The sequence below is a fragment of the Amblyomma americanum genome, chromosome 7, assembly GCF_052857255.1.
Source record: "Amblyomma americanum isolate KBUSLIRL-KWMA chromosome 7, ASM5285725v1, whole genome shotgun sequence".
Lineage (NCBI taxonomy): Eukaryota > Metazoa > Arthropoda > Arachnida > Ixodida > Ixodidae > Amblyomma > Amblyomma americanum.
The window spans coordinates 115386119-115395374 of record NC_135503.1 but is presented as its reverse complement, the minus strand read 5'-3'; the positions used below and the strand labels follow the sequence as shown (position 1 = coordinate 115395374).

Here is a 9256-nt window from a genome sequence, read left to right as displayed (position 1 = left end):
ATCCATCCATCCATCCATCCATCCATCCATCCATCCATCCATCCATCCATCCATCCATCCATCCATCCATCCATCATCCATCCATCCATCCATCCATCCATCCATCCATCCATCCATCCATCCATCCATCCATCCATCCATCCATCCATCCATCCATCCATCCATCCATCCATCCATCCATCCATCCATCCATCCATCCATCCATCCATCCATCCATCCATCCATCCATCCATCCATCCATCCATCCATCCATCCATCCATCCATCCATCCATCCATCCATCCATCCATCCATCCATCCATCCATCCATCCATCCATCCATCCATCCATCCATCCATCCATCCATCCATCCATCCATCCATCCATCCATCCATCCATCCATCCATCCATCCATCCATCCATCCATCCATCCATCCATCCATCCATCCATCCATCCATCCATCCATCCATCCATCCATCCATCCATCCATCCATCCATCCATCCATCCATCCATCCATCCATCCATCCATCCATCCATCCATCCATCCATCCATCCATCCATCCATCCATCCATCCATCCATCCATCCATCCATCCATCCATCCATCCATCCATCCATCCATCCATCCATCCATCCATCCATCCATCCATCCATCCATCCATCCATCCATCCATCCATCCATCCATCCATCCATCCATCCATCCATCCATCCATCCATCCATCCATCGAACGTCTTAGAACGTGCAGTTACAAAAATAAATTTAACGAAGAAGATGACACATGTGCTGGGTGGTAAATCTGTAGAAACAATAGAACACCTCATTCTAAAATGTGATGGTATCATCCCGATGTCGACGCAGGCACAGTCACTCTTCCTGAGGCCTTAGGGTTTAGAGATAACAATAGTCATATAAATAAATCTGCGGTGGAGATTAGCAAAAAGCGACTGGAGGATTGGTAGCTCAAAAGCAGAGAGGTGACATAAGTTTTAAAGTGTAGGAAGACGTATTTTAAAGAAAATGGCGAATTTTATTAACAACTTACAGCGGAGTTAAACAAAAATGAAGGAAAAACATCATGGTGGCAACTACCACTGCCCGTTTCAAAGGGGACGCTCCTACCTTCCATCCATCCATCCGGAGCAGACGACGCGGCAGGAGTAGCAAACAGCGTAAAACGTGGTGCGCAATTCTGCTGCTGTGTATACTCCTCTCCTTTTAGTGAGAGTGATACGCGGGCACGATCGTTAAAGTGCTAAGTTGTTTTTGTTAAGCTATGTGCACATGCACATTAATAAAAGCTGCTCATCAAGGAAATTATGAAAGCGGCGGCCGGGCATACAGATCGAACGTTGCTGCAGTACCGAGAATTCCTCACTTTTCACCTTTATCGACGGTAATTATTAGTGTGCTTCTTTGTAAAAAACACGCATTCTCGGCACAAGTCGTATCTAATCCAATATATAAGCAGAAACATTAAGGAATCATTTTTGTGAGCGATGAGTGAAAAGAAAAATTTTGTCTGTAGTAGTTAGAATAAAACATACATGCACAAAAAAGTTTTCACAACTTTAACATCTTTCTAGATAGAGGCTTTGATATGAGCGGCTTCACTATGTTGTTCCTGTCAGTCACTGATAACGCATAGTTCGTAAAAACAGGCTGAAAAACTTTGTGCAGGTGAGTTTCAGAAGCTGGCTGTGGTGGTCATTGCAAGCAAGCTCACATTTCAATGCTCCATGTTCGGCAAGGGCAACTGCATTGTGGACTGCAGCTTGCAGGGGCTTTGATAAGAACCTTCTTTTGTTGAGCAACACCTCGACGTAGTTCTTGAGGGCATAACAGAACATACACAAACTGCGTTGAAGGATAAAGGAGACCTCTGTCCTGATGACGGATCAAACTGTCACTGGGCGCAGGTGACACTGGTCGCGTAAAAAGAGCATTGCAGTTGCTGCAATCAATTTTTTTCTTGAACAACGCGAGCCAAATAACCTCCTAACATCGCAAGTGCTGCAGTGTCTGGCGCTGGCAGCAACGTTTTCTGTGTCCTCAGAAGGTCTTCGAGGAGACTTTTCGCCTCCGGTGGGAAGTCGTCCGCGCGCTGGGTGACTGCAGGTTTTTGTGTACTGCTCAGGGCTCCAAGTGCTTGCTTTTCCGTTTCTATTACGTTGCTATCTTGGGAAGCAGGCACTAAGCCAGTTTTCAAGGCCTTCTCTACGCCAGCGAGTACCGCTCTACCGTCTGTCTGATCATTGCTTCCAGCAGACCGCCTTAATCAGCCAAAAACGACTCTATGGGGTCCGAAGAAAACTTTCTGGTCAAAACAAATTTGAACCTTTCATTAGCAATGAGGTATTTCACGCATTCCACGTTTGATTTTGTCGTCATGCTTGATACGTTTCCTTGCTCAGGAACTGTTTCGCTTGGCAGTTACGCCGCATGTCTTCAATATAGCTTAAGAAGGATGCTGTCAGCCAACTCAGACGCCCATCTTCGACAGAGTCATATTGTCTGCTGTCTGGCATTTTTTTTTATGAATGTGCTGTACGCAATTGCTCACATCCATTAGAAGAAACCAGCGGTGCATCGTGTCCATAAACATGGCGGTTGGACCCACAGCTGCAAAGCTCATGTCACACGTGTGACCTGCTTGTTCCTCGAGGAGTTTGAGCGCAGCAGTGACCGGAGGTGCGAGGGCCTGGACAGCCCTTGAAACATTCATTTTCTCAATGTTTGACGGAAAGACGTGCTTACGCGTTAAAAAACGAACAGGTTTCACGATGCTCCCTTGTTGCATCTTGTAGAGGTCTTTGAGGCGGGAGGAGGAAACCTCGCCGTCCTTACCTAGGTCACGGGCAAGGAATTGGGATCTCACGTTCTTAATTATGTGACATTGGTCGAATGCAAGAAACAACTTTCGTGTCGGATGTTGTAGGTGCTGTATGCAGTGCGTTTCGAATGCAAGAAACAACTTTCGTGTCGGATGTTGTAGGTGCTGTATGCAGTGCGTTAAATTTCCATTACACAGCAGTTGAAAAGCAAGAACGTTGATTTTGTGATCATCGGCCACAATCCGTACAATCTTATATCCAATTCTTTCCACTTCTTTTAGCACGTGCTTTATCAGGGAAAACAGCTTCTGGCCAGTGCAGTTTCTCGTCAAGAAATACCCCACAGGTATCCGGACGCGCACCGAAAGCCCTACTAGCACAAAACGCAGAAGTGAGTTGGCTAAAACAGGATCACTACTGGCTTTGTCCTCCGTGCATTTCCCCAGGTCTACTTCCCCCACAAATGAATATCTCTGCTTGTTGTATTGAAGCCTCTGCTGAATTCGCATCTCATCAACTACTAACGAGCACACCATGGCCTGCTCGGCTTTTAGGCCCGTTACCTCCGCCTCAAGTCGTTGCTTAACAAGGGATGTGAAGCCTACCTCGCCTGAATTGACTCCGAGGAATCTGTGCAAAGTGGAGCTGCATGGCAGTTTCAGGAGACCTTCTTTGCGGACGTTCTTGTACGCCCGTGTTGACAGGTTCCTTAAAATTATGCAATGACGCACAGCAAGCTCGGACCAGGTTGGCCTGATTTTTGAAAAGTTTTTGACTTGGTCGACCAAAAGGCTTGCACCTAAGTGCTTTTCACTCGCTGCTTTGACGACGCCGGCAAAAGCAGCAAGATTACAGTACTCTTTCAGTTGCCTTAGTTCCTCCTTGAACTCTTCCACTTTTTGTTTCAGTCGCTCTATTCGGGTTTTCAAGTCCCGCTCTTTTCGTCGCCACTTTTGGCGTTCGACAACAGATATAGAACTGCGGATGTCAGCCTGTGTCGCCTTGTTTTTAGCAGTTCTCGGTGTTGAGGCTTCCAGCTCGACCACGTTCTTATTGTTACTGATTGAGTCATCCATGTTTGCAGAGCTTTCAAGTGCAGGAGACGACGTAGCTGGTGGTGGAGGCCGACCGACGACGTGAGATGTTGTGACAAAGACTACTTGCATCTGTCGGCTTGGAAGCAGCACGGGCCGGGGGGGGGGGGGGGGCACGGAATGGACGCTTCCCGTTTTCGCACAACAGCATCGCTGTTCATTCTCTTCGCAGGTGGCTGCATATATTGCGGATATTCCAGAAAAACGCTTGGAGTCGCACCTCTTTTCAGCTTCCGGGTTTTGCATCCTTCCTTGTAGTCGGTTGAAAAGAAATGCTTGCTAAGAAAGTCACCAACCAGGACGTTACAAAATAACCTACTTAATGCCGTGTGGAAATGTCTCAAATTTGTAAATAAAGTACGACTCGCGTTGCTCTCTTTCTCGGGTGTTTTGGAATCCACCTTGTAGGACATAACTTAATTGCATCAAACGGGTGGTTTTTATCATTAATGTGTTTTAACAAGGGGAGGTTGGGTAGGGATTAGATATGCGCGCGGCGGTTATTAAAGCGAATTCGTAGAGGGTTAACGGTCTGCCCAATGTATTGCATACTGCACACACTGCATTCTAGGAGGTATATTACGTTGCAGGGATCACAATCAAAGTTGCCATTAATTTTCCATTTGAAGCCTGAAGCTGTGCACAGCTTGATGTTTGTGTTTGCAGACCTGGCATTATACTTTTTCCACCGGGTCGGCACCCCAGAACTGGCTGGTTATTTGTTTTTGAGTGTATTAGAATGTTTCAAATGTTATTCGGTCGTCTGTAGACTGCGTGAGGGGGAGCAGTGAGAATTTTGGCGAGGAGCTCGCTTTTGGCGAAGCGCTCGCAAGCTGTGTGTGCAGTTTCAACGCAAATGAGCCAGCGGTTGAGGCGGGGAAATTTTAAAAGTCTTCACGATAAAAACGCACAAAACTGTATATGCATTCGCACAAGCTTGCTAAGAACGTTTAAGCAAAACAAAAAAAAAGGCCGAAGAGGCATTGCAGGCAAATTCATGCACGTGGATCGCGTTGCATACATGTCTCATTACCTTTGTCGTTCCCAAAGGACAGTTGCAGATTTTCAGCTGGGAATTGGTGCACCACATTTTAGTGATGAACCAAATTTTCGAGCGTTGATAGCTGGCTGCTGCATTGGTCGCAGTCAAGAAATGCTCTTTTTGTCTCCAACTTACTCATATGCTGCAGCATGTTATTCCGCTGAGTGAAGACTTTGTCGCAGACGCCGCAACGTCGATCATGATCGTCGTGATGAAAATCATGGTCACCGTGCTCAGGTTGACGTTCACTCTGGTTTGGAAACACTGACGCCATTCTGGACAGAAGCGCGCGTGCAGTGTGAGAGCGCAGCGCATCAGATGCGCTTTTTTATCCTGCGCGCGCTGTCAAAAACGTGGGGAATTGCGAGAAAAATCTAGGGAAAATGTGTGTCCCCAACCGGACATGACGTCATTAAAAGTCACGTGACTATGACGTTGCAGGCGTGACGTCGCGTTTTTTTTTTACCAATCAGCGTTTCCAGCCTACCTACCCGCAAATGCTTGGCCCAAGATACCTTTACTGTCAAAACTTCAATCGCCTTTAAGACCTCTTTGAAAGGGCAGATATAGAATCAGTCTTCTAAAGTCCTTTTAAGCGTATCGTTAGGACAGATCGAATCCTGACGGTAAAAGATCTCTTGAAAGCTTTCATTTCGTTCGAAAATCCCTTTCATCCGCTCTACCTCTGCGCAGCGATGGCGTAGAGGTAGAGCGTCCGCCTCGCGTGCAAGAGGACCGGGGCTCGAATCCTGTTGCCGCGCAATTCACCGAGTTTAAAAAAATCGCGTGTCGATGAAATTCCATAACCAGGCCTGGACTGCGGCCTGATCTCGATGACCAGAACCAACAGCGCACTCCCTCACCAGAACAGGATATGGCCATCCTGGTGCAGTACTTGGCCACAACCTTCCATGAACAAGCCATTTAACCCTCGGCCCTCAGTCCCCAGCAGCTGCGGAGCAGCTGACCCAGGCGGCGGTCAGACCTGTGACGCAGAGGAGGGAGCCAAGCATTTCTGGCTCCGGACAGGCCGCCATTGGAATCTGAGCCTGGCAACGTTTAACGCTAGAACCTTATCTAGTGAGGCTAGCCTAGCAGTGCTGTTCGAGGAACTAGCGGGCATTAAATGGGATGTCATAGGGCTTAGTGAAGTTAGGAGGACAGGTAAGGCGTATACAGTACTAAATGACGGGCACATACTGTACTATCGCGGGTTAGCGGATAGACGAGAACTAGGTGTGGGGTTCCTCATTAATCAGGATATAGCTGGCAACGTAGAGGAGTATTAACGAGAGGGTAGCAGCTATTGTAATTAGGCTCAATGGGAGGTACACACTGAAAGTGGTGCAGGCCTACGCGCCTACATTCAGCCATGATGACCTGACCGTTGAAAGCTTTTATGAAGACGTGGAATTGGCAATGAATAAAGTAAAATCACACTAAACTGTACTGATGGGCGACTTCAATGCGAAGGTGGGCAAGAAGCAGGCTGGCGACCACGCGGTAGGTGACTATGGGATAGGTTCTAGAAATAGCAGGGGAAAGCTATTAACCGAATTTGCAGACAGAAATAATTTACTGATCATGAATACCTTCTTCCGCAAACGAGAGAATAGGAAATGGACCTGGAAGAGCCCCGATGGTGAGACTAAAAATGAAATCGACTTCATGCTATGCGCTCAACCTGGCATCGTTCAGTATGTGGCCGTCCTCGGAAAGGTGCGCTGTAGCGACCACATAATGGTAAGGTCTCGAATTAGCTTAGAATTGAAGAGGGAACGGAAGAAGAGAGCCCATTAACTAGTTAGCGGTAAGAGGGAAAGTACAGGAATTCAGGGTACTGCTGCAAAACAAATATTCGGCTTTAACTGAGGAAGACGATCTGGATGTTCATACAATAAACGACAATCTGACAGCCATCATTACGGAGTGCGCAGTAGAAGTAGGCGGTAGGACAGTTCGACAGGATACCGGAAAGCTCTCAGGTGACGAAAGATCTTATTAAGAAACGCCGAAGCATGAGGGCGTCTAACCCTACCGACAGAATAGAACTGACAGAGCTGTCGAAGTTAATAAATAAGTACATGGTGTAGCCGACATAAGGAAGTTTAATATGGACAGAATCGAGCATGCTCTAAATAACGGAGGTAGCGTAAAAAGGGTGAATAAACTAGGCATAGGTAAAAACCAGATGTATGCGTTAAGAGACAAGGAGGGCAATTTCATTAGCAATATGGATAAGATAAAGTAGCCGAATAGTTCTACAAAAATCTGTACAGTAGCCTATGTAATCAGAATGTTAATGAGATGGACAGTAGCGCACAGCAATGCCTCATCCCGCCAGTAACGAAAGAGGAAGTAAAGAAAGCCTCAGGATCAATGGAAAGGTGAAAAGCAGCTGGGGAGGATCAGGTAACAGCAGATCTGTTAAAAGACGGGGGATAGATCGTGCTAGAAAAACTAGTCACCCTGTATATGCAATGCGCCGCGGTGGCTTAGTGGTTATGGCGCTCGGCTGCCGGCCCGACAGATGCGGGTTCGATCCCGGCCGCGACGGTCGAATTTCGATGGAGGCGAAGTTCTAGAGGCCCGTGTGCTGTGCGATGTCAGTGCACGTAAAAGAACCCCAGGTGGTCGAAATTTCTGGAGCCCTTCACTAGGGCGTCCCTTATAGCCTGAGTCGCTTTGGGACGTCGCACCCCCATAAACCATAAAAAACCATATGCAATGCCTTATGACCGCGACCATACCAGAAGCTTGGAAGAATGCAAGCATTATCTTAATTCATAAGAAAGGAGACGCCAAGGACTTGACGAAAACTTCCAGACCGATGAGCTTACTGCCCGTTGCCTACAAGGTATTTACTAATGTAGTCGGTAATAGAGTCAGGGCAACCTTAGACCTTAATCAACCAAAGGACCAGGCAGGCTTTCGTAAAGGATATTCCACTATAGTTCATATTCGTACTATCAATCAGGTGACAGAGAAATGCGCAGAATATAACCAACCTCTATATATAGCCTTCATTGATTACGAGAAAGCATTCGACTCAAGTGGAAACCTAGGCAGTCATACAGGCATTGCGTAACCAGGGTGTAGAAGAGCCTTATGTCAAAATACTGGAAGGTATATACAGCAACTGCACAGCTATAATAGTCCTCCATAAAGTCAGCAATAAAATTCCAATAAGGAAGGGCGTCAGGCAAGGAGACACGGTCTCGTCAATGCTATTCACCGCATGTTTACAGGAGGTGTTCCAAGGCCTGAATTGGCAACAGTTGGGAATTAGAGTAAATGGAGAATACCAAAATAATCTGCGATTCGCTGATGACATTGCCTTGCTTAGTCACTCAGGAGGTGAACTGCAAATCATGATCAGAGTTACAGACAGAGCAGAACGCTGGGTCTAAACATTAACATGCAGAAAACCAAGGTAATATTCAACAGTCTAGCAAGAGAGCAGCAGTTCAGAACTGGCAGCGAGGGGATGAAAGGGGTAAAGGGCAGGTAGTGACCGCTGATCCGGACCATGGGAGGGAAATAACTAGGAGGATAAGAATGGAATGGAGCGCAAATGGGAGGTTCTCTCTTGTCATGAATGGCAGTTTACCAATATCCCTCAAGAGAAAAGTGTACAACAGCTGTATCTTACCGGTACTCACCTACGGGGCACAAACGTGGAGGCTAACGAAAAGGGCTCAGCTTAAGGACAAAGCAGTGAGCCATGAAAAGAAAAATGATAGTTGAATGTGAAGAGACCGAAAGCGGGTAGAGGGTGTGAGGGAACAAATGCAGGTTAATTGAATCCTACTTGAAATCAAGAGGAAGAAATGGGCTTGGGCAGGGCATGTAATGCGAAGGCAAGATGACCGCTGGGTAACGGAGTGAATTCCAAGAGAAGGCAAGCGTAGCAGGGGACGGCAGAAGGTTAGGTGGGCGGATGAGATTAGGAAGTTTGCAGGCATAGGGTCGGCGCAGCTGGCAAAGGACAGGGTTAATTGAAGAGACATGGGAGAGGCCTTTTTCCTGCAGTGGGTGTAGTCAAGCTTGATGATGATCTCTAAAATAAATGTTTTTAAGTATTTGCCTGCTTGCTACCTGGGTTAGAGGGTACGAGCTTAGAAAGAAAAGGAAATAGTAATACTAACAGTCAAAGAAAAGATATTCAGAGATGCGCGTAAACGACTCTCGTTGGGACAAAACCCAACCTACTCTGCTGTGGTGCAACAGGGCACAGCATCACAGCAGCCTTCAGCTCCTGCACAGCTCACACACACTGAGCCTGCAGCAGGGCCATCCGTGCCCCTG

The 9256-nt window shown here is 47.0% G+C and overlaps 1 pseudogene; it reads right to left on the bottom strand.

Annotated features, from left to right (window-relative positions):
- Positions 1–1541: 1541 nt before the first annotated feature.
- On the bottom strand, positions 1542–3321 carry LOC144097402 (uncharacterized; annotated as a pseudogene).
- Positions 3322–9256: the final 5935 nt, after the last annotated feature.